Genomic DNA, 9,564 nt, shown 5'->3' with positions numbered 1-9,564 from the left:
GACTTCACTTGTATCCCATAGTTTCGGACTGATAACTCTTTATCATATGCAGGTTGAAGAGCCCTGCTGGGTATTTGAACGCCATCAATATAGAGCGATAGATTATTCATGTTGAAATGTTGGAAATTGAACGGATTTTTGGCAGGTGCTCCATTGAAAGTCTTATTTGTGACAAAGCCTACGATGATTCGTTTCGGTAATTGACCCATAAAAACATTGTCGAGAGTCTCTCGCTGTATACCGCCAGGTATAGAAAGAGATTTTACTTCGACTCTTGTTATGGGGTACTTCGCAGGTGTCTGAGCCAGAGCTTTAGCATGAGCTAAAAGAATCATCGGACTGATTTTCACTTTCCGCACGAGTAGCGTAGCTTCTGTGATATGGCCCCAGTTCCAGATTGCATTAAGCAGAAATTATCTTTAGATCTAACAAGTCGTAGCTGCATGTCAACATTTTACTTCGACTCTTGTTATGGGGTACTTCGCAGGTGTCTGAGCCAGACCTTTAGCATGAACTAAAAGAATCATCGGACTGATTATCACTTTCCGCACGAGTAGCATGGCTTCTGTGATATGGACCTAGCCCTGCTGGGTATTTGAACGCCATCAATATAGAGCGATAGATTATTCATGTTGAAATGTTGGAAATTGAACGGATTTTTGGCAGGTGCTCCATTGAAAGTCTTATTTGTGACAAAGCCTACGATGATTCGTTTCGGTAATTGACCCATAAAAACATTGTCGAGAGTCTCTCGCTGTATACCGCCAGGTATAGAAAGAGATTTTACTTCGACTCTTGTTATGGGGTACTTCGCAGGTGTCTGAGCCAGAGCTTTAGCATGAGCTAAAAGAATCATCGGACTGATTTTCACTTTCCGCACGAGTAGCGTAGCTTCTGTGATATGGACCCAGTTCCAGATTGCATTAAGCAGAAATTATCTTTAGATCTAACAAGCCGTAGCTGCATGTCAACGCCGTTTAACAAATATTTCTCCTGGTTGAAAACGTCACAATGTAACGGTCCAATGAGATCGAGTATTCTGCCATCTTTGATGGAACTTGCTAAAACACCAGCGTTTCCGCTAGCAATAGATTTGGTAATGTCGTCAAAAGCACCTGGTGATTGGGGATAGTACAGGCCTGCCGTGAGGTGTGTATTTTTCGCTGTAGACTCATAGTTTAAAGTATTCTCAATGTATGCTCTGTATGGGTATGTGTTACTTTGTGGTGATACCAGTTTTTGATTAAAAAATACATCCACTTGACTGAAGAGACTGTGTAAAAAATTATTGACAGGTGCCACTTTGTCTGTTGCTGTAGGCTGGGCAGTGGGCTTTACCTGAACTTCCAGGTATAAAAAAGTATGGGCTAGATCAATATACTCATCTCCATGCCCTGATATGGAAAATTCGATAGGGGCATTATCGGAAAGTGATGAAACTGGTTTATAATGTATCCAATTGCCACTCTCAATAGACGTCTGCGTAGGTGGTATTTTAAAAAGATCCAGTTCTGTTTTTACACATTCGTCTGAATGCGAATGTAGGAACGACATTTCTACTTTTGTAATTATTCAAAAATATCTCGAGTTTTCTCAATAGTTTTTTTCTTGAAAGTATTCTTTTTCTTTTTCAATGTTTTAGACTGCTTCTTCTTTTTAGTAATTTTATTTTTTGAATTACCTCCTGTAGTGAAACGTCTTCCCGGAGGTACGGTAACAAACTGAACGTTGCGCTTCCGAGGTAATGATTTATAACCAGAACCTTTCATCAGATCATCAAGTTTTTCTGCCGCTTTTCATTTTAAATTTGCTTTTGATTCTTTAAACCTGTTACGTAACGCATCACGGTGTCTTATTTTCGACATCGCTCACGACTCTAAGTCCTGCGTGAAGAGCCTCTTTTCCTACGGCTTTAACCCCCTTAGTAATCAGGGGCAACGCGTGTCTAAATAATCGAGCCATAAACGATCCTAAACCATGACCCCTTAGGTAAGGAGCACCAGCGTATACAACGTCTACCCTACCGCCTACCTGGTTCAGATAATATTCCTCATAAGCGTTCATAATGTCTTCAATTGTTGTGACGACGTCGAAAATGTAATGTAACCGTCAATGTACCATATTCAAATGGCACTGGCCTACCAGCCTGAACGCTTATAACAGTTTCGATTGATTTAATTAAACCACCAATATGGGGTAGTAATGAGGCATGGCGAAAGTCTTAGACTGGGTACTCCCAAAAGGATGTGTTTGAGCGTCACATTCGACAATGCGTAAGAGTGGAGCATGAATATCGCTGACTACATGGGGAAGAATTATGTCTGAATATATAAAGAGCTGGCCCGGCAATCCTCGAGTGATACAGCCAGCGTTTTCTGCTTTTACAAAGTTGATGCCTGTAGGACTTAAGAAGAATGTTGAAATTGAAAATCCTAATATTTTGCTGAGGTCTTCTGGAAACTCTAGAATACAATAGAAATACCAGTAAGCCGGTACTTGAAGAAACCGGTAATCCAATTAGTCAAATCAAATAATCAAATCAAAATAGTAGATCCAAAAAGTGACGTTAACACCTCGGGTGGATAAAAATCGTTATCCCCACTAGTTTTAACGTATTCCTACCGAGGATATAAGCAGCGGCTTCCTCGATAGGAATTCACTCGATTCATTCGTGTCTCTCTAGACGAATCAACTAGATACTTGTAGACCACTAGACGACAGGAAGAAGTAGAAGCTATAAAAAGTTCAATTATTAAAAAGAGCCTGCACTCCTCTAAAAGAATTCCTGCCGCAGCGCTCCTGAATTCACCTCACCAAAAATCCTTCCGAAGTGAAGATACAGCGAACGGGGGTCATTGCGACCATCTGTGGGTTCTGATCTTTACAACACCTATTTTCCGCTGGACCACAGTCTTCGGACGCATTGTGCACTCTGCTGTATTGTGGTGATAGCACTCTCATCCCCACCCAAAGATAATTTGCTCGGCGAACGGGGATCATCGTGATCACCTGTGGGTCCCGAAGAATTATCGTCCTAACCTTCAACTGGACCACGGTCTTCGGACGCATTGTGCAATCTGCTGTATTGTGATTCCAGCTACCTCTCTCCAAACCAAAAGGCTAACAGAGATAGTCAAGTAAACACAAATACTTCTTGTCGCTTGTGGTATTACGGACAAACTAGAGACAATTATAAAGTGTGTGTATGTGTGTGAGAGAAATACCAAAATAGAATATTAAGGTTACATAGTCTGTAATTTATAGGACAATATATCATTATTTTATTATTTCACAAACTCAAGTGTCTAAATTGTTTCTAAAGACGCCTGCCCAGTGCACAAACCCTATAAAAAGTCTCGTGATTCCTAACACTTGAAAATCACGAAACGTCTCAGTATTGACGTAATATTTTTCCTAATACCACCGCTCTTAGCAGTGTTTACTGTTTGAAAACGCGCCATTTTCTTAAGTTCATCACCTTTTTGAAAACTTCCCTTCTGAGTCTTATTATTCTCAGGTTTTTGAAGCTCTTTTACTGCAGGCGTCAAATCGGTTTGACCTATATGACTATTTTTGATAGCAATGAAAGTTATCGGTATTTGAGTTTTAACTAGAGCTGCTTCCCATTCGCTTTTCAAATTAATGGCATCAGGCAATTGTGTAGTGAATCGTGTTGTTGTGTTTTCTGGATAGTAAGACGTTGAACTGTTCGAACATAGTGTTAAATAGAAACTTTCATTTACTTCGATGTATCTATGCTATCGGCTAAAATCCAAGAATTGAACTTTGAGGGATACCCCTTCCACTTGACTAACACTTGTCGACTACGACCTTTCCCCTTTGAGTCAATGATTTTATCTATAAGGAATATGTCGTCCTCCCCTTTAATTATCTTTTGTAATTCTTCAGCGTAATAACTACCGGTAATTGTTTCACCGGCAAGATCCTCCAATGTTTATACAATAGGCCGCCGATGTTTAAGTATGCGCACTACTTTGAATATTTCCTCAGTCCAGTTGCTTTTATAGCCCTTATCGAATATTCCTTTTTCTTTAGAAACATTAACATTGGTGATACCCACCAATGTTAATTTTAGGACGCAAATCATGAGTTAAAAATTTACTCGTCATATTCTTATAAGCTCTGACTGCATTGTACAAATTAACATCTCTCTGTCTCATACGCATCGTTGAATGGATAGATGCGTTGTAGCCCTTAACCAGGTCTTGAATTACGTCGATATATCGTTGACTATTTTTGTGTGTGAAATATCTGTATAGTTTTTCCATAAGAGTTCTATTAAAACGTTCAACTAAACTCGCTTTCGCGTCAGGATCCTGTGTAGTATAAAAATATACATTTTCATTTTCTAAACATTTCTGAAACTTCTGTCCGACAAATTCTTTTCCCTTATCGGTCTGCAGACTTTCAGGCTTGCGTTCACTATCCTCAAAAATATGTTTAAATGCTGCGATTATAGAGTTATTTGTTTTATGTTTTAGCAGAACTACCCATGCGTACGTACTAAGAGCGTCAACGACTGTCACATGACAAGTGTAATCATCATTTAAACTTTTAAGGGATTGTAAAATAATTAGATCTGCTTACCATAAATCATCGATGGTCGTTACATCGTAATGACTTCTGGAAAATTTTCTGCGGATGGGTTTATGGAAGGTGTAAGCGTCAGTTGTTTTTAACCAATGATCAATATGTTTTGTTTTGACTTTTTTATTTAAAAAGTTTTTCAATTTTACACTTCCACCATAACCTGCAGGATGTGCAGCGTTATAATACACTTGTTCAATCATTTCTTTTGCATTAGTTTCAAGGTCTTCCAAGTTTCATAGTTGGGGCTATATTTTCGTTGTTTAATTTCGCGTGGTGTTACTAATGGCGTTGTACAATACTTCCTCTTCCCTTCAAAGCCTCATTCCACCATAACCTGCAGGATGTGCAGCGTTATAATACACTTGTTCAATCATTTCTTTTGCATTAGTTTCAAGGTCTTCCAAGTTTCATAGTTGGGGCTATATTTTCGTTGTTTAATTTCGCGTGGTGTTACTAATGGCGTTGTACAATACTTCCTCTTCCCTTCAAAGCCTCATGGTGATGATCTTGCAAGTGCTCTACCGGGTGTTCGATCTGGAGATGGCGATCGTGATGGTCTCTCGGTGCTAGTGAGTGTAGATGACCGTTTTTTTCTTCAAGCTCTGATGTCGCTGAGTTGTACTACTGTGAGAAGATTTTATCCCCACATCCGAATCACTGCGCCCAATTTGTCTAATTCCCGACACATCGAACTGTTTCTTCGTGCGAATAGAATTCAATATCTTTAAGTTTCCTATAAACTCATGCGGTATGTTACCTTTATGGCATACTTCGACAAACTGCTCCCATCCGATTAGGTTAGAGTTCTTTCTACTTCTGATAGCATCGTTAACTAAATCAATAATATTCGCTCCGAGTACCTCGGTACCATCTATAAATACTTTCCCATTTGGCTTCCACGATACAGGACTGTGAGACAGCAAATGTTTAGCCAAAAGTTCAGCCTTACGTCGACATTTTTGAGGTACACTTGTAACCGTTTTTTGGTATTTGTATGTTGAAAAGCTACTTAAAGCTGATCCCAATCGCAGATGGAATTCTTCTTGATTCAACGTATCCTCTTTAAAAGACACCCCTTCCTCGAGAATATGCGGTCCACGGTTCGATGTTAGGTGTTTACACGGCCGCCAGCCTATTTGACCGTTAATAGGCAAGGATTTTTTGAGCCAGTCTGCGTGTTCCACTTCCACAAGATTAACGTCCAGATGACCTACTGTTCCAGATAGATGCACTATTCGTTGAATCCCCTCGTCCCTCGCTCGTTCCTGTTATGGCAACAAAGTATCTACAGGCTCTCGGTGGAAGTTTCAGGTGATTGTCCTCTGCACGTCTTCCGTGGTATTCAATTTGCGTATGCGAGATTAAATTAACTTTATTTTATTCCAGGTGTTCCGGCGTCTCCTTCCGATGCAGCAGTTCCAGGTAAGTATAGTTAATTAATCCTCTTTCCTTTATTTTCAGGTAGTTCCAGCAAGTGTTATAATTCCAGACCAGCTTCAGTTAATTCGTCGATCAATCAAGATTCGACCTGTCATTGTATCCTTTTCACTTCAATCACTGACCCCTTTATTGAATTATCTTTAAATAAAACAATGGTGTTGATTCCCCAGAAACTGTTCGTACATGAGACCCTTAGACCCAAAAATTATGTGATAACTAGAAAATTTACCCTCCCGCAATGTAAAATACTATTGGGTTGGATGTATAAATAAATAAAATAATAATTAAGTAATAAACACAATAATATTATTTATTCACCTTTCCAGTATCCCCACACACGTAATTACTATACAAATAAATCACAGCGCGTATATAAAAGTTGTATGTCCACGACGCGGTGGTAGTACACCTTGGACGCACGCAACTCGACTAAACTCCTGAGCGTTGTGAGCGCTCGCTTATATAGCCAAGTAGGGGTTCCCCTGACTCGCTCCCACCACTTAGCGGTGAAAACATTACAACTATGTTGTTTATAATATAATATGGTGAACATTAATCTTAATCACTTAGTCTTATGATCTAAGCTTCCTAATGAACCTTAATTATTACATAGTTGTATTTGTTAACAATATGTATGTCGTCTATAAAATTATTGAATAAATAACTTTTATACAAATTTAACGACGTGATATTTGTTATTTAACCTTATAGATTAAAAGATGAACGTTAATTCATGTCTAGCGGTCTTAAATAAAAATTACTTTAATTGTTATAAACAATTAAAGTAGCAATCTCTTTCTTTCGACTGTCTACGGCTTTCTTATGCCAATTCGACTTATGAGAAGGAAATCCAGTTTTCCCGGCTTTGTAACGGACAAAATCCGGTTCAAACCAGTTTGCTCGACATTAAAACTTTTTGTTTGTTAACTCGAATCGAATTTAACCAACGGCATTTATATGTCAATGACTCTAGAAAATTAATATGACTATCAATTTGTTGTTAACTTTATTAATTAACAAATTGTACTTTAAAACTTTTGTAAACAATGACCATCATGAATTTACGTTCTGTCAACCTTAATATTATTAAATTAAGACCAGCAAATGAGAGGTAAATTTATCCCCGGACTAACCTAAAGCTTGAACAATAAAACTTTTAACTGCTATTTGTTATAAACAATACAACATCAGAATTATTATGTTTAAGTTATTCGTAACAATCTATGACAAATGATTTTGGTATAACTTAATTAGTTTAGGCTCTGCGAGTTATTGCGTCTTGACCTTTTAGAACCACTTATATCCGGTTCAAACCGGTTATACAATAAAACTCTATATCCGTTGGACAATTTACAGGTTTTTCGCCTTCACTAGCTTAGTTTAGGCAACCTTAAGTCTAAATGAACGTAATATTGGTTATTTTGTTTAAACAATAGTAAACTCATGGTTACAACAAAACTCCTTTGTTATTAACTTATCCTATTGTTTAATAGTATCTTTGCGCTCACACTGTCACGTGCCGTGCCTTTTGGACTTGGATCTCGCACACACATATGCAACAGAGAAACCATCGCGAACTCGGAAATGCCGACTCCAGCAAAATGTGAGGGAGCTAGCTTCCGGTCCTATCGCACTAAGAACGTGCCGAAACGTGTAAACTGTAAATTCCAGGACTCACGCGAGCGGGTAAAACCGCTGAATTAGTAAAATTTGCCCCTACCTGTCCACCTACTTTCAGCAGAAAGTAGGATGGACCAGGGAAGGCAAAACAGTCTCCAGATACACACCAGAGCGCATAGTTCGGGCTGGAATAGCTCCTCAAAAATTGCATCGCGCGGCGGCTATCATTCTCACGGGAGGTCCGCGTATTGTTACCTATCGCCGTATGTAAGTCGATTAAGACGTATCGAGCCCTACGAGTTGCACGCGTAGCGTATCAGTCAATGTGAGTTTAGATGTTAGTATTCTGATTTTTGCCATGAACAATATTGTCGTGTAGTTTAAGTAACGACCAAAGTGAAGGATCCCGAGTCGTGTGAAGAAGAATTGCCAACACCAAGGCAGCGTGGGCGTCTAACGTTGCACGCCGAATGAATGTATGAGAGTGAGTACGCAAGAGTGAGTGTGGACACGGCATTACGAGATCATTGTAACCTAGCTATAAGACCATCTGGCACTTTCATCATTTTCTATTTTAATAACTAGCACTTAAGCAAAATTGGGTTGTAACAATATATTCTCATCATTTCATTGGGATCACTGCATCTTTGATTCAAATAGACCATACACCAATTCCTCCACCTAACGGCAATCCAAAGGACCGGGCCTGTATAGGACGGCAGTCAAAAACTTACCCGGAACAAAAATAAATATAAACTTCCACGAATAGCGTGGGAGATTAACTTTGTTAGGCGTGTGATAACGCCCTGCACGTCACAACACTACAGTTATGAGACGCTAATGGACGGTAGTTATAAAATATTTATGTTTATCAGAGATTTCTATCTCCACCATAAAATATCGTACATTGTATAGATAACAGGATATTAACCCTACTTTGAGTTACATCATATATATATTTTGTACTAGAATGACACTCATATCATGCCTAAGTATCCATTTAGGTCATAACTATAACGCATCTTATAATGAGTGAAATTCTTATTTTCCTTACGGCTAAGTCGGTTTTCTAACCTCATTTAAATGCAAAATGAACATCATTAAGGTTATGTATGTGTATTTTAGGTTAAACTATAGAACTTTAACGTCTTAACACTTAACCTAGATATTGTTTTCATTTGATCCTCTATACCACCTAGAGAATCGATATTGAAAATAATAATTAAAAATCTAAGGTCTGCCTGCCGGTTGCACACTCTCGATAACATTACATACTAGATCGTCTTTTAGGGGTTCCTGTTCCTCCTCGTTGCTGGTGATTGTTGGTACTATTGGCGCTGGCGATTCCGCATTATCCACTATGGGGAGTGCTATCGTTTTTCTCGAATCTTTAGCAAAAAATAAATATCGCTGTAGAATCTGATTGTAGCGTTTCCATTTTTCGTCAGCTTGCAGTTTGGATCGTAATATTTCATCCATGTCTCGGTCCATTTCAAGGAAATGATCGCGTTCTTTCGGGAGTGGTCCCCGCTGCCAATTCTCCACAGTTTCATGCAGGATCAAAACCATCTTCTTGGCATGTTCCATCTTTCAATTATTTACTCCAAATACTTTTGAAGCGAGAACCGCTAATAAAGGTCCTAACAATAAAGGCAAGAAGCCTGATCCTTTTTGAATGAGTAATTTCTTCTTTCCGTTCCAGGTACCCTTGTTACATGCCAGTTTACGAAGAATTTTTTTATGTTTAGCCAAATGTTTTTTCTCTTCGGAAGTAAGTGGTACCCCACCGTGTAGGAGATTAAGAGCGCATTCACAGATAACACGAACCAACTTTGAATCTGCTACTTTGAGTACAGCACGCCGATGTTCCGGTGCTAATTTACATAGAGCCTG

Source organism: Cephus cinctus, unplaced genomic scaffold, assembly GCF_000341935.2.
Source record: "Cephus cinctus unplaced genomic scaffold, Ccin1 Ccin1_scaffold0036, whole genome shotgun sequence".
In the NCBI taxonomy this organism is placed as follows: domain Eukaryota; kingdom Metazoa; phylum Arthropoda; class Insecta; order Hymenoptera; family Cephidae; genus Cephus; species Cephus cinctus.
The sequence above is the reverse complement of the archived record's forward strand: the minus strand, read 5'-3'. Positions refer to the sequence as shown.